Raw genomic sequence first — 25,656 nt, 5'->3', positions numbered from 1 at the left:
TAAATAACAAGAAAACTGTAGTGTTACTTAGAAGTTGGACAGGCAGTTGCTCGGTAGAATTCCTGACTGAGAAATTTCTGAAGGTGTGTTTGGAAGGTTGTGAAGACCTTTGTGTGTGGTTATGGCACTTGCTGAGTCTTTCGTGATAGTTCTTGTTATTGACATTTATTCATGAGGACCCTCCCTTCATGGCCTTCGCTGACTGCATATCTTTGGGCTTCCCACACGTGAATGCATTTTCATCCTTTCGACTTTCACATACGTCACGTGATGTTTACAGGAGCCACAGGTTAGGACATTAACGTCTGTGTGGGGGAGGCATTATTCAGTCCATCAACAACTCTTCTCATCCCCACAACTGCCCTTCCCTAGACTAGAATAAAAAATCACAAGGCAGATTTATGAAGCAAGAGGGCCAGAAGACATATAGATGTATGAACCCTCCGGTCTGTGGGTTTTCAGTGCTGAGGTATACTTACTATACTGCATTTAACATGGACTTCAGGTCCTTAGCTATTTAAGGGTTCTTTTTATTTGTGACCCAGAAAAAATAAATTACTGATTAAATCCAATCTTAGACATATTGATAAAGAAAAAAATATTTTTTCTAAATATATTCTTAATTTTCCTACCCATGTAAAAAGGAAAAGTAGAGATAATACAGACCAGAGAAATACTGCAGGGAGGAGAATTTGTTTACTATTATAGGTTGGACAAATCAGGAACAAAAATTTCTGTGCAGGTGGCGTATTTACCAGGTTCAGCAAACACTGAGGGAAGGAAGAAATTGAGACAGGGAAGAGAAGATAGACTGGTAGGGGCACTTCAGCAAACCAACTATAGCTGAGAATGGCTGGAGCTCAAGCCCATGTGGAAACCCTGGAAAAATTGCTCTGGTTTATTCTACCTGAGAGGAAATGTAGCTGGGGTTTGTACACACCTCCTCCTGTCATCACTGATTGAGGATGTTCTAGTGGAAATTCCTACCAGGACTGTGTTCTGACATGTGTGCAGGCAGAGCTGTCTTCCACAGCTTCAGAGAGAGCAGTGAGGGACCGAGAGCAGAAGGACAGTGAAGGGGAAATACAAGGATACCAACAGTGGCTACTACACCAACCCCCCAAAAGATGTGTACTTTCAATCAGGATCTCCCACGTGTGCTGCATCTTTCTGAAACATGATCCTGGAAGGCCAATTGCAAGCAGGTTGCCTCGAAATTCAGACCCAGTATGGGCAGCAGGAGATTTGAGCACAGGCTGTGCCACTGTGGTCTGGCCACCTGTAGTCATGCATCTGTGATACCCAGGCTGCAGGACACTGATGCTGATGTAGTTGGTCCTACTTCTCCTGCTAATGAACTGGGCAGGGATATCTATGGCCAAGTTACAGATGTGAGATACAAGGGTTCAATTATTGTCCAATTTTATTTTGGATCAAAGATATCTCTCCATTTTCACTAGTAGTGGCTTGTCAGGAAGTGGATACTATTTCTCCTGGAGATTCAGACAGGGAGGCTGCTGTCTGGGTCAGGACGATGTCCCCACTCACTGCTAAAGAGTTAAAAGGAAAAGTGGAATTTACGGTGCATGGCTGGGATATGCACTGAAGTGCAGTATTTTGGTTGAAGAAATCATTGGTCAGCTCTTCATGCTGACTAACTGTGGGAAATAATACAAAAAGGCAGAAAGGAAGAAGTATATGGAGGTCCAAGAATGAGGTGCAGCCCATTTAGTCTCTGGGTATTAAGGAGACCTATATCATTGGATAATGGTGGATATATGCATGACACAAACATCGAGGAAACATCTTATTATCTCTTTGGATCGACAGAAAATTGGTTGATATTATACTGGTAAGAATAATGGCTTAAGGCCATTACAAAACACTTTGAATGTCATAAATGTGATTCTTCTAAAGTATGTTTTTTCATTTTAAATGAGAAAATGATTTCTCAGCCATAGAAATGTATGTGTAACACAAAGTTTTGTCCCTACCTCGCCCCTACCCCTTGCTGGAAGAACTTGAGAGCAAGCTGAAGACCTGATAGTCCCGCCCTCTAAGACCTGACTCATACTCACTACAAAGATAATCACCTACACAATCCCAATGAAACAATAAAACACATAAACCCATGTAGTTCTCAAATCCATTGCAAGTTTTGGCATTTGTCTCAAATATATCTTTTGTAACAAAATGAACCTGAGGGTGAAATGTATTCTCAGCTGGCAAATCTGTGCTGCCCTGTTCTGACCTGGGACATCTGGGGACACTGCTTCTGTACTGAGTTACTGAGATGAGCCGGCCCTGCAGCTGTGATCAGCCCTGCCCTAGCCCTTGTGATTTGCATGTCTCTGGAGCACAACCCACTGCCCTGCGGACTTATTCATAGGTTGGAGACATTCATAGGCTGGGGATATGACATCCAGATGACCCAGTCACCATCCTCCCTTCCTGCATCTCTCGGACGCAGAATCACCGTCACTATGGCAAGTCAGGGCATTAGTGGTAATTGACACTGGTAGCAATAGAATCCAGGGAGAGATCTGAAGGTCTTGAACTCCAGCACATCCAGATTACACAGTGGGGTCCCATCAAGATTCAGTGTAGGTGGATCTGGAACGGATTTTACTCTCAACATAAGCAGCCTGGACTCTGAGATTTCTCAACTTTTTTATTACTATTATTAGCATATTCATTATTACAAATCATAAATTTTCTTTATGCCCTTTTCCCAACATATCACTCCCTCCTATATCTAGTAGCCTTAGGTTTGTTCTCTCCTGAAAGTTCAACGTATTTTTGTGGTTCTCTCTCTCTCTCACTTTCTTTCTTTCTTTCATTGTCCTTTTTCTTTCTTTTTTCCTTCTTGCACCCAGTTATGAGTTAGAATATGTGGTATTTCTGTTTCATTCTCTGTCTTATTTCATGTAACATAATTGTCTGCAGGTTCATCTGTGTTGCTGCAAATGGCAGAATTTTATTCCTTTTTATGGCTGAGTAGTACTCCATATATATCCCACATTTTCCTTGTCAAATCATCCATTGATGTGCATTTAAGTTTCCATATTTTGGCTATTGCAAGTAGAGCTGTGATGAACATAGGTGTGTAGGTATCCCTTGACATGATGATTTCCATTCCTTTGGATATATACCAAGTAGTGGCATTGCTGAGTCATATGGTCATTCTAATGTATAGCTGTTTGAGGAAACTCCATACTGTTTTACATAATGGATGTACTAACTTACCGTCCCACCAACAGTGTAGAAGCTTTCCCTTTACCCTGCATCCTCACCAGCACTGGTTATTCTCAGTATTTTTAATAATGGCCAGTCTAACTGGGGTGAGATGGTATCTCAAAGTGGTTTTGATTTGCATTTCACTGATGGTTAGTGACGCTGAACATTTTTTCATGTATCTGTTGGTCAGCTGTTTGTCCTCCTTCGAAAAATGTCCATTTATTTCCTTGATCAATTTCTTAATTTGGTCTTTTTGGTACTGAATAGTTGTTTGAGTTCTTTATATAGTCCGGATATTAATCCCTTGTCATACGTATAGTTTGCAAATACTTTCTCCCATTGCACAGGTTGTCTTTCTGCTCTGTTGATTGTTTCCTTTACTGTGTAGAAGATTTTTAGTTTGATATAATCCCATTTGTTTAATTTTTCTTTTGTTGCTTGTACTTTTGGGGTCTTTTTCACAAAGTCTTTAGCCAGTCCAACTTCCTGGAATGTTTCCCCTAAGTTTTTCTTTAGTAATTATGGTTTTGGATCTTATATTTAAATCTTTAATCCATTTTGAGTTGATTTTGGTATATGGTGAGAGGTACAGGTCAAGGTTCATTCTTCTGCATATGAATATCTAATTTCCACAGCACCATTTATTGAAGAAGTAGTTTTTCCCCAAGGTATGTTCTTGTTGCCTTTGTCAAAGATCTGTTGGCTGTAACTATGTAGGTTGCTTCCTGGGTCTTCTGTTCTGTTCCATTGATCTGAGTGTCTGTTTTTATGCCAGCATCATTCTGATTGCTTGCAATAGCTTTGGAATATAATTTGAGGTGGGGTAATATTATGCCTCCAGCCTTACTATTTTTTGCTCAGGATTGCTTTGGCTATTCGGGTTATTTGGTGTTTCATATGAAAGTCAGGATTGCTTTTTGTATTTCTTTGAAGAATGTCATTGGTATTTTCATGGGGACCACATTGAATCTGTAGATGGCTTTGGTTACAATAAACATTTTCATGATGTTCATTCTTCCCATTCAAGAACATGGTATATCTTTCTACCTTTTTGTTTCCTCTTTAAATTCTTTCAATAGTTTTTTATTGTCCTCATGGGAGAGTTCCTTCACCTCATTCATTAAATTGATTCCTAGATATTTTATCTTTTTGCTGACTATTGTTATTGGGATTGGCTTCTTGATTTCTTTTCCTGCTAGTTTGTTCCTAGAGTGTAAAAAGCTACTGATCTGGTTGTGTTGATTTTTGAACCTGCAGCATTACTGAAATTGTTGATCAGCACTAAGAGGTTATTTTATTTTATTTTTTTGTAGTAGTCTTCAGTTTTTTCTATACAGAAATTCATGTTGTCTGCAAATAGGGACAGTTTGACTTTATCCTTTACAGTCTGGATCCCCTTTATCTCTTTCTCTTGCCTAATTGCTCTGGCTAGTTATTCCAGTACTGTGTTAGATAGGAGTGGTGAGAGTGGGCATCCTTGTCTTTTTCCCAGTATTAAGCTGAAAGCTTTTTCCCATTTATTACAGTGGATTTATTGTATATGGCTTTTATTGCTTTAAGATACTTTCCTTTTATGCCTAATTTTCTGAGAGTCTTTATCATGAATTGATATTGAATTTTTTCAAATGCTTTTTCTGCATCTACCTAAATAATCATGTTTGTTTGTTTGTTTCCTTCATTTTATTGATTTGTGTATGTTGAACCATCCTTGCATCCCTTGGATGAATCCCACTTGATCATGATATTTAATTTTTTGATGTGCTGCTGTATTGTGTATTGTGAACCCTAATCCTCTTTGTTTCTCCTCTTCCCCAGCAGCACAGACATGACACGGTCTGTCCCAAGTTTATGAAGGACAGATATCATAAGATGTGAGGAGTTTGAGTTATGAAATCTCTTGGGACTTATACACTGAAAAAAAACCCACATTAGGAATTTCAAGGAGGAATTTTTTTAAAAAAATTTTAAATACAGGTCATGAGACTCTAAACTACATCTTTTAGAATGAAACTAGATCCATACTTCACTCCATATCCTCAAATCAACTCAAAATAGATTAAAGACTGAAAAATATGTCCTGAAACTGTAAAACTCCTAAAAGAAAACACAGGGGAAATAATTCTGGAAGTAGGATTGGGCAAAGAGTTTGTGAATAGGACCCCTAAAGCAGAGGCAACAAAAGGAAAAATAAACAAATGAGAGTATATCAAACTAAAAAGCTTCTGCATAGCAAACAAAACAAATAACACAATGAAAGACAACCTATACAGTGGGAGAAAATATTTGCAAACTAAGCATCCAACAAAGGATTAATATCCAGAATATACAAGGAACTCAAACGACTTAACTGTAAAAACACAAATAACCGGACTTAAAAATGGGCTAAGGAGTTGAATAGGCATTTCTCAAAAGAAGATAGATTTACAAATGGTCAACAGAAAAAAAAAAATGTTTGACATCACTCAGCAATTGGGATATGCAAATGAAAACGACGTTAAGTTATCATCTCACCCCAGTTAGACTGGCCATTATCAAAAATACAGAAACTAACAAATGCTGGTGAGGATGCAGAGAAAGAGGACCCACTGTTTGTGGGAATGTAAATTGGTAGAGACATTAAGGGAAATTATAAGGATTTTCTCAAGCAACTGCAGAGAGAACTGCCATAAGATCCAGGAGTTCCACTGCTGGTTATACACCAAAAGGAATGCAAATCATCAAGTTGAAGTGATATCTGCACTCCCGTGATTATTGTAGCTCTATTTGCAATAGCCAATGGAACCAAAATGTCCATTGTCAGATGACCAGATAAGGAAAATGTGCTATATTTACACAAGGAAATACTAGTCTGTCAGGAAAAAGAAAGAAATACTGCGATTTACAACAGCATGGATGAATTTAGAGAAAATCATATTAAGTTTAATACGCCAGGCACAGAAAGAGAAATACCATATATCCTTACTCATATGTGGAGCTGAAAGAAAGAAAAGAGAGAGAGAGAAAGAGAGAGATAGAAAGAAAGAAAGAAAGAAAGAAAGAAAGAAAGAAAGAAAGAAAGAAAGAAAGAAAGAGAAAAAGAAAGATACAGCAATCACAATAATACATTCAACTTTCAGAGAAAAAAACTGAGGTTAGCATAGGTGGGAAAGGGGGAGGGGAGTAAGGGAGTTATTGGTAAAGGGCCCTGTATATCGATTGCAATGTGTAGTGTTGAATATACTAATTATCCAGACTTGAACATCACATATTCCATGCAGGTATTGATATTCAATGCTGTTACCCACAGATATGTTCAATCAGCTATGTTCCAATTAAAAGTAAATAAAATGATTTTTTAAAAATGCTGTATGTGCACAGTAGTCAGAGATGCACATTCTGGAAGCAGGAGACTCTTTAGTTTTCCTCCAGAAGCCAATTTATAAGCTGCCTAACCATGTGGTTCTCAGAACTGTCTGGGAAGCCCAGTGGTGGGGGTGCCGATGCTCTCCTGCAGCACCTCTCCAGGTGACTCTCCAGTCCTCACCTCTGTCCCTGTGTTAGGCTTCTGGCACTGACGGATATTATCCAATCTTCATCTTTTGACTTCCAAATCTCAGGACCCATGTTAACAGCTCTACAGGAAACAAGGCAGGAAAAAGCATTTCTGGCAAAAGTGCTTCCAGAAAGATAGTGATGATGGGAATGAGCAGCAGGCAACCCAGTGTTGTCACTATTTTGCAACTCTCAGAATTTGCCAGTTTTGGGATGACACCAGAAAGCACTTTGCCGTGCTTCCAAATATCAGCAAGTCTGGGATTATATCAGGAATATTTCATGGATAAATAGAAAATAAGGAATCACGTGAAAAAAAAATATAGCAATCATGTGAAAAAAAAAATTTTTAAAGACATTGTTGACGAAATGTATACATACATATGTAAGGATATAACCTTCTTTTCTTTAATGTAAGAACTGTTGCTACTCAAAATCTGTCCGGAAGCCAGCAGCATCATCAGCATCACTGAGAGTGTGCAAATAACAGACCTACCGTAGACTTGCTAAGTGACAATCTGCATGTTAACAAGATGACAGGGTATCTATTGAAGGAGTAAGAAGCTATGTTTTAGGAAATATTTACTTCAGTTAAAGAGGTTTTTGCATGTGTTGAATTTTGTTTTTATTCATTGAGGCCAGTTAAGGAAATCTGTGTAAAGTCACATGCTCGAAAAATGCCATTATTTTATCATGAACATGTAATTAAATTTGACTTTTTAAATGCCAAATGTTGAAAAACATTATTGGTCAATAGTATAATCAAGTACTTTGAGAATTGAATGGAGGAAATATTTTCTTAAAATCTGAGTAATTCCAAAGGCTAAAGAATAAAGCCAAATGTTGGGTACGACTGTTGCAGATGTTCAAACTTAAATTTGCTTTTTTCTCTTGACTTCAGGATATTGTTCATTGCCCTGGGTAGTCACTGCCACTTCAGCTATGGCTGTCGATCAAACCAGATCCATGGGCTGGAGACAAGCTCAGTGACCTGCAGCAGAACCACCCAGCAGATGCCTGTCTGGATCAGCTGCACCACTGTTAGCATGAACATCTGTAAACATGAAAGTTGTGCTTAGCCTGGTAAGTCACTGCATTTTTGAGTGGCTTATTTCACACCCTTATTGGAGTAAAACTGACCAATAAAATATTGAATATCCACACATATAGATAGATACATTTTATGAAAACTGATGAAATTAATATGCATGCTTAGAAAACCATTCATAACAAGATAGAAAACACAGAAGAAATCAAACTCTAAAAGGTATTTAAATAAACAGAGTAAAATTTAGCTCATTTATTAAAAATATCTTACAAAGAAAGTTAGTGCTAAGTTTACCTACCAATATTAATACTGTGGTTTTCTTTATTTTATGGTTGTTTTAGTTTTACAGAGAAATTCAGCAGAAATTAAATGTTGTTCCCATACCGTCCCCCCTCCCACATGCGCATTTTCTCCTATTATTTACATAATAAAATTGTATGGTATATTTGTTATTATTTTGAATCAATATGGATATATTATTATTAACTTAATTTTACCTTAGGGATCCCTCTTTGTATTCTACACTGCTATGGTTTTGCCACATGCATAATATCATTTATTCACCATTACAGTGTCATACGGAATAGTTTTCCTGCCATAAGAATCCTCTGCGCTTCTCCTATGCATTTCTCTCTGCCTCCTTCCCTCATACTCTGAACATACTCTGAAATCCTGCTGACTACAGTCACTTTTCTTCCTGTTACATTAAACATTTATCATTTGTTTGTATAGGAAACATTCAAAATCCTTTCTTCTAGCTAACTGGAACTATAGGATAAATTGCTGTTAGTTATAGTCACCCTATGATGCTATAGGACACTAGAACTTATTCCTTCCATCTGGCTGTGCTTATGCATTCCACAACCAACCTCTCGCTATGCCCCCTCCCTCCTCGCCTTTCTAGCCTCTGGTAACCACCATTCCACTCTACACTTCTACCTGATTAACTTTCTCAGCTTCCACATATGAGTGAGAACATGTGGTATTTCTCTTTCTGTTTCTATCTTACTTCACTTACCATAGCGTACTCCAAGCAAATCTATAGTGCCACGAATGACAGGATTTCATTCCTTTTCTACAGGTGCATAGTATCCCACTGTGTAAATGTGTGAGATATATACACATATATATTTATATACACACACACAAAAATATATTTATATATATATATGTTTATATTAAATTTAAATGTATATTTAAATACTTATATCACATTTTCCTTATCCAGTCATCTGTTGATGGACACTTTGGCTGATTCCATGTCTTGGTTATTGTGAATAGAGCTTCAATAAACACGGGAATGCAGGCATCTCTCTGACATACTGATTTACTTTTTTTAGTTTATATACCCACTAGTGGGATTTCAGGATCATAATTTAGTTCTATTTATAGTTTTTTTTTAGGAATCCCCAGCATGTTTTCCAAAATGGTGGTACTAAATTACATCCCCAACCATGGGATATAAGCATTTTCCTTTCTCTGCACTCTCACCAACATTTGTTATTTCTTACCTGTTTTATAATAACCTGTATTAGTCCTTTTCCATTGCTTATGACAAAACACCTGGAATTCGGTAATTCATAAGAAAACAAAATTTATTGCTTACAATTTTGGAGGCTGGAAAGTCTAAAGTCCAGGAAGACATCTGCTGAAAGCCTTGGTGGTGACAGTACTGCAGGGGTCTCACAAGGCAGAATGGTGGAGCAGAGAGAGAGAGAGTCTCACTTCTCTCATTTTCAAGCCCTCAGAACCATGCCAATGACCACTGTTATTAATCCATCCATTAGGCATGGTCCTATGATCTAATCACCTTTTCAAGGCCCACCTTTCAATTACCACCATAGGAGGATGTCTCACCCCAACAGTTACAATTGGAATTAAGATTCCAATATATGAACTTTGGAGGATGCAAATCAATCAATCAATCCACAGCACCCATTCTAACCAGAGTGAAACAATATCTCATTTTGGTATTGATTTGCATTTCCCTCATTAGTCAAGATGATGAACATTTTTTCATGTAGCTGTTAGCCATTTGTACATCATTTTTTTTTTTTCCCCACCGGTAAGGGGATCATAACCCTTGGCTTGGTGTCGTCCGCACCGCGCTCAGCCACTGTGCGCACAGGCCAGTCCTATACAGCAGCGCCGCTGCGCTCCCAACGCCGCATTCTCCCAAGTGAGTCACAGGGTCGGCTCTGTACATCTTCTTTTGATGAAATGTCTATTCTGTTCATTTTCCCTTTTCTTAACGGTATTTTTTAAAATTGTTGAGTTATTTGAGTTCCTAGTACATTCAGGAAATTAATCCCTTGTCACATGCATAGTTTCCAAATATTTTATCCCATTCTTCAGGTTGTCTCTTCACTCTGTTGATTATGTTTTTTTTTTTTTTTTTTTTTTCTGTGCAGAAGCTTTTTAGTTTGATATAATCCATTTTCCCTACTTTTTTTTTCTTTTTTTTTTGCCTGTGATTTTCAGGTCCTCTTCATAAAGTCATGGCTTAGCCTGATGTCTTTAAATATTTTTCCTAAGTTTTCTTCTCATAATTTTATATACTTTTCCTTATGTTTAAGTCTTTAATCAATTTTGAGTTTATTTTTATTAAAGGTGAGAGATAGGGGTCTAGTTATTCTTCTGCATATGAATTTTCAGTGTGCCCAGCATCACATATTGAAATGACCATCTTTTCTTCTATCAGTTCGCTCTTTGCCTTTATAAAGAATCTTCAGGCTGTAAATACACTGCTTTATTTCTGGGTTTAATATTCTGTTCCATTGGACTGTGTATCTGTTTTTATACCACTCCCTTGCTGTTTTGGTAACTACAGCTTTATAGTATATTTTGAAGTCAGGCGGTGTGATGACTCCAGCTTTATTTCTTTTGCTCATGATTCCTACGGCTGTTTGGGATCTTTTGTGGTTCTATACAAATTTTAGGGTTGTTTTTCCTACTTCTGTGAAGAATGTCATTGGTATTTTGATAGGGATTGCATTGAATCTGTAGATCACTTTTGGTAGTATGGTCATTTTCACAATATTAATTTTTCCAAACTGTGAACATGGAGTATTTTTCCATTTTTTTTTTGTGTCCTCTTCAATAGCAATAGTTAACAGAGTTATTAGAAGGAGACTCCACCTGTGTAATAAAGATTTATGGAAAATTATTAAGCTCACATTTCATAAATAAAACATGTTTATACATAAGTGTGTATATGTGTTCATATAAAATATGCATGCAGATGTATTTATAGATTGCTGCACAAATTTGTATCTACATATATTCACGTTTATTGAAACTTACATGACCATATATGTGCATACAGACTCATACACACACATACAACACATGCATATGCACAAAATTATCAGATGCCAAGGAAATGACGTTCAGCCTTTCTGGTCTACAGAAAGAGTTATGGGAACCTAGAGGACAGAGGAATGTCAAGGAAACAGATCCCTTAATATGGGATGATTCACACATGCATTTTGGGAGATAGTTTTCTTTCCACACTTACCCTTTTCCTTAACGTATCACATATATAAAGTACTGGTTTTTATTTCTCTTTTACAATACAGATCTCAGGTTAAATTCATGACCCACAAGAGAGGATGGATGCTGACCTGAAGGGATTTGGGTTTCTCTGTAGTTTGGGTAGCACTAAGTGTGCTATTATTTCTGAAGAAAAGACTTGCATAATGTTAGGCAGTAACACATGGCCCTTGATGTTTTAAAAACTGAGAGTTTGCATTGGCCAGTTAGATCAGTTGTTTAGAGTGCATTGTTATAACACCAAGGTCAAGAGTTTAGATCCCATTATCAGCCAGCCACACACATACACACACACAAAAGTAAAAAAGGAATTGAGTTTGAGAAAATGTGCAGTGGTGAAGGAAAGGCACAAAGGGATATAAATCACCCCTGCACCCATGAAAACAGATGAACCTCAAAGAGACTGAAATGGGGATGTAAAGATTAAGGCACAGGCTGCAGTCCACGATGTCAGATCTCACAGCTGGTGGCAGAGCTGCAGGACTTCTGGGGCCAACAGTATGAGGAACAGCTCATTTCCCTGGAGGACCCAAGCCTGAAAGTGAAGCCACAGGCAACAGGGACTCTTTCCACAGGCTGCATCTGCAGTAAGGCTAGAGGCTTTGCCTGAAGCCTGTTCCTTAAGGCTTCCCAATAATTTGTGAGTATTATATAGCCACAGTAAATCCTCTTATTCTCAGTGAACTTGACATTGGTAACTGATAACAATGACCAATAAACACTAACGGCATTATCACAACCTTCCTTTTGTTGGTAATTCTAACACTTACCTGTGGACCTGTCATAAGAGGCCAGCGTGAACTGTTGTAGAGGGTTTGAAATCTTGATTCTCTTTTGATTTTCAGAATAAGGTTTTTAGGTAACTGCATGTATGGGACAAAAGTCCTTGGGTAGGAGGCACAGCCTACAGATAGCATGACAACAGCCCATCTAATCAATTCTAATCACTGCTTAGGTATGGGATTGTAAACTTTAATGATTGTAGAGCTAAAAGGTTGTGTCATACTGATCCTATTAAGATATTTTAAGAATTTCTAAAGGGAAAGATGCAAAAAAAATGTTTGCTAGGGGCAAGGTGTTTGTTGGTGGAAACTTTAGAGATAATTATACTCAGATTTTATCATAAGAATGCAACTTTTGCTTATGTCATTTAAGGGAAGGTTATATCTTAGATAATGATTGTAGTTTGACCAACTTAGCTTTTCAGAAATTGTGCTTTGGAAAGACATGTTGTTAATTTTCTGATGTTACTAGTTTTCATTGTTTAAGCTATATTTCGCCATAGATAACTTTTGTAACACTTCCCATGTCTTTGTCTCCTTTTGCAATGATTGAATCAACTGATTTTTCTTGAGAAATTTCCTTGTCTTTACCATAAAAAACAGAAGCTAACTTGGAATCTGGGGTGTACCCAGTTTTCTCCTCCTAACAGAGGAGTTGCTGAGGTACAGCCCCTTTGGGCTTCTCATCGCATTGATGATGCTTTGAGTAATCCTTTCCTCATCTCCATTACACAGTGAAAAGTGTAACAAACTGTCTTGCATATCATTGAAAATGAGGGCTAATAAGCACAGGAAGAGCTGCTGGGTTCTCAACCATGTGCACTGACTCAGGGCATGAAATGAGGAGACTGAACAATTTTCATCAAATCCTTCAGGCATACTTTCTTCAGCCTTGGGAAAGTCCTCCACATACATCATATGATCAATACTCTGTGGAACACTCAGGAGCATTTCTGCAGTTATCCCGGGTTCCCTTCTGTGGATCTCTCTCCTTCTGTTTCTCTGTCAGTTTTCACAAGGTCCCTTTATGATCCTGCAGGTTGTTGAGGACTCCCTGGCCTTGCTACACTCACAGCAGGGCTGGCTGGGTCTCCATCCTCCTACTCCCTTCCTCCCTGTCTTCTCTGAAACCCAGAGCAGTTCCCCACGTGCTCTGGTCTTGACCTTCATCCTGCTTTGGAAAGAATTGATCCTCATGTGTTCTGGGCTGTTTCATGGATTTAGGCTCGTTCTAATCCAGGCGTCAATTTCAGCATCTTGTTTCTTGGAAGGAAGAAACAATATTTTTAAAAAATTATTTTTTCTAATACTTATGTTGGGCATCACTAGTCGGAGCTTTCATGCTGAAGAGCTGTGGGAAATGAGGTTGAATGGTTGTGAGGTTTAGTATACGAAGGTTCCCAAACCTAGAATTATACGAAGTCCATTTAGTGAATTGATATAAAAGAGACCTATTTCAATGGATAATGATTTTTCTGTGAGTGACTCCTGTTTGAAAAACCACAGTGTCCCCTCAGTGAAAGTACAGTAAATTACTTGGTCTTATAATGATAAAGAGGATGGTTTGGTTCTGTCATACAATGCTTTAGAGTAACTTTAACATGCTGTGCAGAAAATGTTTTTTTAATTTTTTTAAATTTGAAACAATTTTATACTTACTGAAAGGTTCTAGGTTCAATACAAAGTACTATTTTGACTCCTGAACCATTTAGGCTTCCCGCTCTAAGACTTTACTATGTGTTTCCTACAAACAAGACATGCTCTTACATACTAGCAATACTACTGTGGAATCACCAAATCATTATTAATTCATCACTGTGCCTAGTCCTTAGTTTCATTTATAGTTTTGATAATAGTCATATTAATGTCTTTTTAAACAAATGATCCGGTCCAGAATCACATGTTGCCTTGATTGGCCCATGGATCTTTGCTTTCCTTCCATCTTGACCAGTTCTTCGGTCTTTCCTTGCCATTCATTTTCTTATCATATTGGAATACTACTCACCTGTTATTTTGTAGAATGTCTTTCAGTATGCATTTGGTTGAATTTTCATTCTGTTTAAGTTCTGCTCAGGAATATCCAGAAAGGGTGCTGTGTTCTTATTGCATCTGATCAGGCAGTTCATGATTTCAATCTGTCCCAGGACTGATGACATTCACTTGGAACATGGATGAAGCTGGTGTCTGCCACACTTCACCCTTGCACTTTGTCTTTTTTAAAAAAAATTAAATTTAAGTAAATAAAAATTTGTAGAGAAGTCATTTGATGTATTGTTAATATCCACTTTATAATCAAAATGTGAACTCATATATTCATAGTTAATTCAATGGATCATAATATGTTACCATTGTTACTTATTTTCATAGTTAACATTCCCCAGATTAGTCTAATCAATTCCTTATTCAAGCTGGATTTGAACACATGCTCTTTCTACCTCATCATTCTCTATAAACTTCCCTAGTTTAGGCCAAATTTGGTCAAGGCCTGTCTTGTGTTTTCCCTATCCTAGACTTGGAATCATTCATTTATCCAAGAATTACTGATTCTTTTAAGTGGAGATTGATACTCAAATAAATGATATTTGGGCACTAAAGTTGTTTGTTGGGACTGATGTGTCATTGCTTCTTGGAAAATGAACTACTATCTATCTATCTATTCACACACATTTTGATCTATATCAATAAAAAACTATGAATTTACACTGAAATCTCTAATTACAATGAAAAATTAGAGTTTATTCTCGTACTACTTCTTTTTCTATTTGTAACTTTTCCCCACTACTGAGAATGTTGTCTCCAATTATCCTCACTACATTTACTTATTTGATCAATCCCTCCATGTAAAACCAATCTGCTGTTGTCCTTGACACCTACACTCTACTTGAAGACAAGTTTTTTCAGACAAATCACACTGGCATTATCCCTTATACTCCTTGCTTTCCTGTGAGTGGGAAGAGAGTGTCCCCACAGCCTGCACTCCCATGTGGGGACACTGCACTCTAGCTTCAACACCCCATAGTGGGCTTTTCTCTCCACCCTACACTATGAATGCCTTTTCCATACCGTGTGGGCTCCAACACCTAGTGCAACACCCTGACTTTCCCTTTCATCGTGTTGCATATTTTTCTCCTGGACTTGAATGGGCCAAACAACCTAAACCCAGCAATTAAGAACAGTTTTCTTTTAGAAACTAGAATAATTTGATGATGTAGGAATATGGAAGTTTATGGAGTGATCCAACAACTGAGAAAACATCTTGCATGGAAATGTGTAATGGCACAAAGAGCTAGAAAACTAGGTGAGATTTGTCAGATTTGGAGGGAGAATAACCCTGATGTTGGATGGCCTCGATGGAAGTGGTGAAAAAAGCACTCGGAACTGGAGAACAAGAATCACTTATCTGGAGATGACAGGTTAGTGATGGCATATACCCTCAATGCAAATCATGACACTATACTTCAGATGTATTTTCAATATTTTTTGCTTTTCTTTCTTTAAAAAAAGTATATAAATAAATCTATTACCTATCTATTGTTCTTATACTTCATTACACCTCTAGTTGGTAGTACCGATGATTTTCCACATCAAGGATTTCAGGGAATTAGATCAAAAGGAACATCTCTCTGGCTTCCATGAGGTCAACATGTAGCAAATACAGGGAGATTTTCAATTTTTTTGTAGTTTCTAGAGATGTGTTTCTCTGACCGGCCCTTTCTCTGAGGGAAAGAAAACAAGAAAAGCAGGTCAGGAACCATAAACTCAGCAAAATAGCACTCTACCCACAGGACAACATAATAATTCTGCTCTGTGGCCCCCAGGGAGAAATACATTCTCTGAAGGCAAATTTGTGCTGCCATAGTCAGTCTCGGGACACCTGGGCCTGAGCTGAGTTATTGAAACGTCATGCTTGCAGCTGTTCAGATTTGCATGTGTCTAGGGCACAGCCCACTGTCCTGAAGTCTTATTCACAGGCTGCTCACAACCTGTGCAGGACTCTCAGTCCCAGTCAGGACACAGCATGGACATGAGGGCCCACACTCAGCTCCTGGGTCTCCTGCTACTCTGTCTCCAAGGTAAGGAGGGAGAACACTAGGAATTTACTCAGCCAGTATGGTCAGTACTGCCTAGCACTTCAGGGAAGTCCTCTTATACTATGATTAATAGTGTGGACGTATGTCTTTATGTTTCCCATCTCAGGTGCCAGATGTGACATCCAGATGACCCAGTCTCCATCCTCCCTGTCTGCATCTCTAGGAGACACAGTCACCATCACTTGTCAGGCCAGCCAGAGTGTTAGCAGTTCTTTACATTGGTATCAGCAGAAATCAGGGAAACCTCCCACGCTCCTGATCTATTATGCATCTAATTTACAAAGTGGGGTCTCCTCGAGGTTCAGTGGCAGTGGATCTGGGACAGACTTTACTCTCACCATTAGCAGCCTGGAGGCTGATGATGTTGGAACTTATTACTGTCAACAAAGTTATAATAACCCTCCCACAGTGTTACAAGCCCATACATAAACCCCCAGGAAAGCAGAAGTGTGAGGCGGGGCTGCCCCAGCTGCTCCTCCTGGTGCCTCCATCTGCTGACAGCATTTCTCACATGCAGCAAGATTCTGAATGTCATGAGAATGCTTGTAGAAGGGGCAAGGAGGCTCCTCTACAAATTTTCTGTCCCTCTTCTCAGCCTTGGCAGCACAGACATGACAGTCCATCTCCTGACTTAATGAAGGGCAGAGTCACCACCTCTGAAGAGTCTGGATTGCAGTCTCAGTCTGATGTCATGCAGCAAAGGAGAAGCTACTCTTGGTATTTCAAGTAGGAATTTCTTTAAAAGAGGAATTTCTGGGCCATACCACAACTTGTCAAAGTCAAGGTGATAGGATAGTGAGGGAAGCAGACACTAGGTAAAAAGGAATCTCTGGTGCTCCCTGAGAATCTCGAGTGCATCTGCAAGTGAAGGTACAGGCTGCCGAACCATGTGGTGTGCAGACCTGACTGAATCACAATGGTGGGGATGCTGATGCTCTCAGCTTCCTGCAGCCCCTCACCAGGTGACTCTCCTGTCCTCATCCCTGCCCACGTGTCCACCTGCTGGTCCAGTGGTGAGTGTTGAATCCTCCTCTTCTGACTTTCAAATGTCAGGGAGGGACCCTCATTGAGCAAGTCCAGGAAATTATAGAGAGAAATGGAATTTGAGAAATGTGCTTTCAGAATCGATGATGATCATAGGGAGTTAAGTCCACACAGCTCAGTAAAGTAACTATATCCTTAATTCTCAGAAATTTGTCCTTTAGGGCATGGCCCCACAATACTAGTGGACGTGCTTTAAAGTGTCATTGGAAAAGTAGGATCACAGAAAGAAAACTTCATTATGTCATAGAGACAACAGAAAAAGAGGAAATTGAATTAAATATACAATGAGTACTTCACAAAGAAATGAAAATCTTTCTCAAAAAAAATATAAAAACAAAGACAACGAAGCATGGATGTGTCATTATTTTCCTTCCTATTAAAAATCCATCTGGATTTCAACAGCATCATCAGCATCACAGAGAGCGTATTACAGATGCAAAGCAGCAGAATCACCTGAGACACTGAATGAAAATCTACTTTTTTAGCGAGCCTCATACTAAAAAAAGGACACCCATATTTACTTTCTAATTAACTTAAAACTGTATTTCAAAATGTTTTTCAGATTGTAAGAGATAAAATATATAACAGCACGATCAAATATTGGCCTTAATGTGCAGCAGCTTTGAGGATTCTGTTCACTCCTGCTACTTCTTGTGAGAATGTCGTACCTTGAGTAGTGACTGTCCTTCAGCCTTGGCCTCAGATGAAATGCAATCCACAGGCTGCAGATAAGCTCAGTGCCTGCTGCAGAGGCCCCCAGCTGAGCCACGCCTGCACCAGCCAGTCACTGTTAACATGAACGTCCATGAACATGAAAGTAAATGCTCAGTGTTCTAAACCAGTGAGTTTTAAGTGGTTTGTTACCAATCATTATTGGGCAAATTCTGGTTAATACAGTATTTCCACATCTACATGTATAGATAAATATAACTTATAAAATGTATGGCCTCAGTATGAATGTTTAGTAACGCATTAATGAAGATATTATGAAGAAATTAAAACTAAATGATGTTTGAGTAAAAGAGTCAACTTACATAATTTGTTGGAAATTTGCATATACATTTACACATATAGGTGTGTATATATTTGATACCTAATTGTCTACATATATAAAAATTTTTTATGTCTAAATGAAGCTACATGTCTACATTAATCCAGATGTTTCCTTCTGTTTTTGAATTTGGAGACTTTTTTTGCCTTATTATTTGTCAGCTGATTTATGCTGGACTGATGATGACACTGCACTGTCATAGTCAAGGATGCCCTGGAAGAATGGAAATCATCACAGTGGGGAATCTCCAAGGGTTACACCTGATGGTCACTGCTGTGGATTGGATGTCCCTCCAAACTCACTGAGGCTTGGGCCCCATTGTGACAGTATTGAGAGGGTGGGAAATCCTATCATGGTAATTGAAAGGTGAGGTCTTGAAAAGGTGATTAGATTGTGAGGATTACATCATAGTAAATGGATGAGTAAGTTAATGGTCTAAAGGTGGTCAAGGGTGTAGTTATGAGGACTTTAAAAGGACAGTGCATAAAGTGTGCTCTCTCTCTCTCTTTCTCTCTCTTTCTCTCTCTCTCTCTCCCCCCCTAACTTTCTGTGCTTCTGCTATCCTCTGGGTGACATCCTGCTTTGCTGTGAAAAGACACTACACACCAACATGGCTGTACAAGTCCATTTGTGTTGTTATAACAAAATACCTGAAACTGGATCATTTATAAAGAAAAATGACACTAGTTGCTTACAGTTTCTGAGGATGGGAAATCAAAAGTCCCTCTGGTGGTGGCAACAGTGATCCAGGGGTCTCACATTTCAAGATGGTAGAAGCAGAGAGAGGGCAGAGAGAGAGAGAGACTTTCCTCTTCTTTTAAAGCCCTCAGAAGCGCACCCCTAACCACCATTTTTAATCCATTCACTACTGCATGGTCCTACAACCCAATCACCTCTTCAAGGCTCCACCATTCAATTACCGTAATAGGATTTCTACCCTCTGAACAGTCACAATGGTGGCTGAGTTTCTAATACAGAAAACTTGGAGGACACAATACAAGCTTCAGGGAGTTTGGGGGTCACAATTCAATGGCTTTCTCCAGATGTGTTCCCTGGACCTTGTGCTTCTCAGCCCCTGAAATTGTAAGCAGTACATAATATTTCTTTACAAATTACACAGTTTCAAGTATTTTGTCAGAAGCAACAGAGATGGTCTGATACTGCTACTTTTAAAGGAGAGATTGACAATTCAAGGACATGGACTGCTGGTTTTGACAGAGTATCAGGACTTTGAAGAAACGCCGCTGAACGATTGTAGGCCAAGTTGTTTTGGAAAAATCTATGACTGGACATTTCAAAATGTGCCATAGTTGAAAATAATGGCTTTCCAATCTGATACCCATCAGAAGGCCATTATACAGCAGGGAGTTCTCAGTAACTAATGTGATCCAACACATAGACTTCACTCAGTCACTTTCTCACTGTCATCCATGCATGGGCTCAATAATATAAATTTCAGCTGTCATAGGACCACTGGCACTTCTGAGCATCCAACACGCCAAAAGAATAACCAAACCTGGACCCCTATATGGTAACACACGTCAGGGATCAGATTAACACCTAGTGTCCAGTGGATCACAGTGAACAGGAAGGACTGGACAGTTCCTCCCCCAGTGTTATATTCCTGAGCATGAACCTTCCTCCCAGGCTGGTTGTGTAGAGAGAATCTTTGTTTCCAGCAGCTGCACTTTCCTTTATGGTCTGTTCACATGTATGGGGTGTATTTCCAGGAACATTTTCCAGGGCTCAAGCATCCTGCAAGGGACTTTATTCCCCCTCCATAGCTTGCTTTCTTGAAAATACAAAATCCTCAAAACTTGATTAATTCTAATATGACATTTCTAACTCAGGCCTGCCAAATAATTCATCCGCAGCATGGTCTTTGAATCTCTTCTCTAGAATAGATATTATTAAAGGCAGAGAACTAGGCAAAAACAAAAAATCCAAAACAAAAACCCACATCCAAGGAAATAATAGTAATAATAAGAACAATGACAGCAAAAGCAGAAACACCATCAATTGCCATTTACTGAGGTTTGAAGACCTACTGTGTGTTGATTCTGCACTAATGGTTTAATGATCTAGTGCAATTAATCTCATATTAATCCTCTATTGATGAGAAATCAGAAGTTCTCAGAGCTTAGATTTCTTAAGGTTCCGGTGCTTATGGGGGAAGTTGGAGACAGACTCTGATACTCTGGCTTCATAATTCCTCCTCAGATATCACTGAACACAGTGAAGCGTGTACTGTATTTAACGTGAATATGACGTGTGCAGGTGGATGGACACACACATACACATGTCCCCCTTTGACTTCTATGCAGATTAAGATACACACTCTCCCAGCAACCCAAGCAGCCCCAAGCTCGTTTCCTGTCAATTCCATGTTTTGTTCACCACTACCTGAGTCCTCCTCTGCTCTATTTATTTTTAGATCAATATTCATCAATTTTCTCAGTTGTCAAGCTTTATATAAATGCAATCATTTAGTATCTACTCTTTGGTGTCTCACTTCTTTTGATTAAATTTTTTTGTTTTATCTATGTTGTTTTTGCAGATGCAATTTATTCCCTTTTTATTTAGAATAATTCTTTTCTCTATGAATATACTATGACTTATTTATTTTCAAAGGTGATTACCAATATGGTGGAGGAACTGGGGAGTAATTCAGGAAAATAATTTGATGAGATGGTAGATAGGACTGAGATCTGCACAGCAGATGACCGTTGACTTTTTAAAATAACGTATATATGCAAATATTTTCTCTTTATCATTTCAACACTTTATTCCATGTATAGAAAAGCATATTTCATCCTACTTGTCTAAGATATTCAAGTGTTAATTTCTACATATGCATCTAAAATTCATGTTTTGAGTGAAATATCTTGTTATGTAAATATTTTACATAGTGCTGTCTTTACAATTTGAGGTTTTGGAGTACTATACATCTAATTTTGAAAGGCACACATTACCATTGATAGTAATTTATAATCCAAATAGAATATATGCTTGCTGGGATGGGGGAATTGTGCATTATGTGAAGAAAGTACCAGCATTCAGGTGAAGGAAGAATAAATATTTCTTAAACTATTTGATGATATAAGAAAAAGCAATTTATAATAGTCATAGTTTGTTGAAAATGTCTGAGGCATTTGTCTTCTATTACTGAACTTAGATGACAGAATAATCATTGTGTTAACCTGGTCTCTGGTTTCCAGAAAGGGTCACCATGACCAGTTGGACTAGCTAAGTCTCAGTGTGACTTAGCCTGACATTGGCAAAGCTAGGTTTGGATGCTATGATTCTCAGAATAAGTGCATCCATCTGACTTTAACCTGACTCAGAGGACTTGGTCCAGCACAGACATCTTGCTCACAGTTAAGGACACTATACAGTATCACCTGCTTTCTACATCCCTCACAGAGTGCTACAGGCCAAGACATGATCCCTGCTGTGGATCCTTGAGTCCAACCTGTATCAGCCTCTTCTCTCACTCCTGCAGCTGCCTTTTGAGTTACTGTGATGAGGATCAGGAAAATAGGGTAAATTTTATGAAACATGCTATTCATTTCCACCTTGAACCACTCACAATATACAGTATATGAGGAAAAGATAATCAAAAGACATTGTTAAAAGCACATCCAGAGTCCTCCAGCATCTTTTATTTACCTGCAAATGAGCACTACAGCCATAGGTTTCTATTCTTTGTGGGTGATAGTCTGGCCCAAATGACCTGTTGAATATCTTGAGTTTGAGACTATTCCCTCTTTTCATGTTTAATACTGTGGAAAGAGTTGTGACATAAGCTGCTTCTTCACAAAACTGTCATTTGTGTTTAAGCACCCTCTCCCGACAAATAGAGATGCTCTTTTTCTGCTTTCTTGGGATGTAGAAAAAAGAAATGCAAAAGAGTTTAACTGTTTTAGAGAAAGCAGTAGAATCAGAGGAGATGAGCTTCAGAGCTGGAGAATGCAACCCCAAAAGGCCTTCAGACTATAGAAGGGAAAGTCCTTGCAGCAAGTACTTGCCACCCAAGGAGAGCATAATTTTTAGGAACACAGGTAAAACCCAGACTGGATTTCATTTAGATCAGGAGTGTGAACTCGAATTTCTCAGATTGTTAAGGAGAGGGGAGCCTGAGTCTGGGTGCATTTGATGGATGTGTCTTCAGAAAACGGTGTTGGTTCACTGGGGTCAGAGCCTGGGTCCTGCTCATGCAGGCAGCTGTGGTCAACCTCGCACCCACACTGCTGTGGCTACCTGAGCGACACTCTTTATGAATTCTAAAAATGAGTGATGCAGTTGCAGGGATATCAGGAAAGATCGCTAAGCAGCAAAGGAAAGGTGGTTCTGGAATAGAAATTTCTGATCAACTCCTCAGTGTAACCTGAACCACCCATAGAGACAAGGAGGTACATTGATGTTAGACTGAGAGAGATGTGACCACCTTCATTTATTTTCCTCTCCAGACCAGGAACCTTCAGCAAGCCTGATTTTTATCTCTCTGAAAACATTCCTTAGATTTTTTTGGATTTTATTTATTTATTTTTTAAAAATGTAACAAATTATCTGTGTGTTCTGTTACAAATTTTTGTTTGGAATTGCATGAGTCCATAAAATTTAGACTCATTAGTTTTTAGTAAACTCAGGAGTATTATTTTAAATTATGTTTCTCATTATTATTTTTATCATAATGATTCTAGTTTAGGAAAATATTTTGTTCTTGGATTTGTCTCAGTCTCCTTTTTCCGTCTGTTTCATACTCTTCCATTGAGTGTACAGTGACTAATACTCCCCTCTGTCTTCTCCATTATTTATTGATTTCCAACAATAAATTCTAGTTGTGATTGCCTTGCATACTAGTTTTATTTTTGTTTTTCATTTTTGATTGTGCATTTAAGGTTTTATTTCTCTAATATGCCAGGAGATCCGATAGATTTATATTTACATTTTCACATATTATTGTGATATTTTTCCTTAAATTCTATGGATTATTCAAAACATTTTGATTAAATTTTTTACTGGAATATCCATGAGATTTTGTGTTAGTCTTTCTTTCTGTTCTTTCTTTCTTTTGTTGTTTTTGAGTGTGTTTGTTCATTTAATTTTCTCTTTTTAAACTATATTAATTGTTTTAGTTCATTATAATGAATTACAATAATCGATTGCAATGATAGACATTTTGATTTATAATACATCTCTGTCATTGGCCCATCTAAGACTTTCTTATTTACTTATTTACTGACACACTCACTCATTAATTCATTTATAACAACATAATAAGCTCCTGTGAAACTGTGGTCTCTATCATCTCATGTGACTATCTCCCTCCACCAATTCAACCACAATTGTAAATCTTCTAATTGTTATACTTTGACTTTCCTTCCTACAATTCATTTCTTCTATATGTAATTAACAAATAATATTTGTATACGTTTTTTTTAAACTTTATAAAAATGAAATAGTACTATTGAGATCTAATTTATTAATCTGTTTTTGTGCTTATTCCTTTGTGTATTTTCTTCAAGAAATATTTTCCTACCTGTCGAGTCACAAGATATGTTTTTGTGCTATTTTAGAAACTATTATTTTGCATTTCAAATTTAAGTCTAACTTTCACTTTTTAAAAATTTTTTTCGGGGGCTTGCTGATTTGGAGATTTGAACTCTTGAACTTGGTGTTACATGGTAACACTCTAACAAACTGAGCAAACTGGACAGCGCTGTTTATTATTAATTTAGAATTAATAGTTGTAAACGTCAAATGTAGATGTAATGCATTTTGATGTCCTATGGATACCCAATTCATACAGAACAATTTATTTATTCCAAAAAACAAATATTCTCTACTAGTTTGCAGTGGTACTTTTATTGCAAATCATATGACTGTTTATGAGTATGTATGAACAGGTTTTTAGACTCTCAAACTCACCAGCTTGTTTGTCTATTCCTTGCCAGCACCATACTATTTCAATTACTGTTCTTTTTTACAGGCTTTGATATTGGGTATTGTGAGTCCTCCATCTTTATTCCTATGAAATTTTACATTTTGAAAATCCTTAAATACTTCAGAAAGATATTTTCTATTCAATGAAAATTTCTCTGAGATTGTCTTAAATTAATTTGAGGAGAATTAGCATATTTACATTATTCTGTTTCCAATTCTGAATAAGGCTGAACATTCCATGTGTTGGGGTCTTCTGTAGTTTTTTCTTAGTAATATTCAGTACATTTCTCTCAAGTTTTCTTGTACATATTTTAAGTAAATTTGATTTTCACATAATGTCAAACCTAGACAAAAATAGCAAAACTAGTATAAGAAACTCTCATATACAATTTACTAATATTCATTTAGCATCAATAAATAGGTGACTTTCTAATTCCACATTCTCTTTAATTTATTAATTGGCAGCTAGCAACTATCAATGCAAAACATACCACCCCAAAATGTAATGACACATGAAAGATGTAATAATTTTACTATTATCTCATCATCCCTACATGTTGCCCGGGCTAACCAAGTTCCTAGTCAGGGTTTCATTCATGGATGCAATCAGATGGGGTCTGGGACAGGAGTCATCTCACGGTGGTCAATGTTGGATATAGGCTGGGTCCTCTGCTGGTGTAGGTAGTCTACCCATGTCGTGCATGGCTTCATCTATAATTTTCCTAAGAGTATAAATTATAAATTGTACACACTTTATGACCTCTTATAGCTGTAGAAAACAGTGTTAGCTCCACTGTAGTCAAAGGTTCATTCAGATCTGAGAGGAGAAAACACATATGCTGAGCTCAGTGGGAAGACTGTCATCATCACGCAGTTAGAGGAGCCTGGTTGATGGTCTAAAGGATCTTCTAAAGGATACTTTGAAGAAAGTGTCAGCAACTGTATATCCTTTGTCTTAAACAAGCCACATTTTTCACATTTAGAAAACACAATAATATGTGCTTAGGAAAGAGCTAAGAAGATATCTCCTTGAGAAAACAGAAGATAATATTTAAATTTATCCCACTTAAGCAGCATGGACTTTATCTTTATTGGTTTTCCTTCAAACAGAGAATAGATTTAAGTAATTTTTCTCACAAAAGAGGCCCCACCCTCCCTTTGGCTCTTTCCACACTGCTGCACCCACCAGCAGAGTTGCATATTGTCCCCCTAGGGAAGACCTTCCCTTGCAAGTCTGAGGTAAAAGCCCAGCTCTAACCTTGTCCTGACTTATCACGACTCCTCAGCTCAACATCTCAAAATGAGGTTCCCTGCTCAGCTCCTGGGGCTGCTGATGTTCTGGATCCCTGGAAAGGGCAGAAGAGAGATGAGGAG

The sequence above is a fragment of the Cynocephalus volans genome, chromosome 14 (assembly GCF_027409185.1).
Source record: "Cynocephalus volans isolate mCynVol1 chromosome 14, mCynVol1.pri, whole genome shotgun sequence".
Classification (NCBI taxonomy): domain Eukaryota; kingdom Metazoa; phylum Chordata; class Mammalia; order Dermoptera; family Cynocephalidae; genus Cynocephalus; species Cynocephalus volans.
This window is presented reverse-complemented; position numbering follows the sequence as displayed.